Genomic DNA, 807 nt, shown 5'->3' on the forward strand with positions numbered 1-807 from the left:
ATATAGATTTCTTCCTCCCGTGAGTATATTCTCTTGTTTTTTGTTCACTTGAAATGCATATATAATTATCACCATTACATGTAGCATTAATTTAGTTGCTAGCAATATGTATAAAAATAATATTATTCACATTATATATGTACCAAGTTTTGAAGCATTGCAAACTCTCTGTTGCCAAGCAATGGGATTTTGATTCCTGTACATTAAGCACCAACATATAAAATTGTTGCATAAGTCTGTTTTGTGTGTTGCATTTTTGCAACGGTCCCTTTACCAACGGTGGTATAACCGTTGTAATATGCGCTAGCAACACTGGATAAGGCAACGCATCCCAAACCGTTGGTATTGACATTAACAACGCATATATGAACTTTTAGATACGGAAGAAAGCGTTGCTATACGGGGGTTCCTGTTGTAGTGCATGAAGACCTGTGCACTTTCTTGGAGTTGTTCAACTTGGCAACCAAGTGCGCCAGGGCCGAGGAAGGGCGTCTCTCCCTCCTCGAGCTGCCTGCCGCAGACCCATAAGAGAAGAAGCCCAAGGTCAAGGATGTGAAGCGCAAGGGGGTTGCCGTGCTCGCGGCAGAACCAGACACCAAGCGGGGCAGAGATCAGCCCGAATATTCCAAGGGCAGTCGGTATTGTGTGTACCACGACCTCCACACCCACAACACCAACGAATGTCAAGAGCTCCGAGCCGTGCGAGAAGGAAGGATAGGCCGTCGCCCCGACCGCGGTGACCTGGGCTACGGTCGAGGAGGAGGAAGGAACGCAGGACGCTGAGAAGACCACTGCCCGCGCCAAGGG

Source organism: Triticum dicoccoides, chromosome 7A (genome assembly GCF_002162155.2).
Source record: "Triticum dicoccoides isolate Atlit2015 ecotype Zavitan chromosome 7A, WEW_v2.0, whole genome shotgun sequence".
Classification (NCBI taxonomy): domain Eukaryota; kingdom Viridiplantae; phylum Streptophyta; class Magnoliopsida; order Poales; family Poaceae; genus Triticum; species Triticum dicoccoides.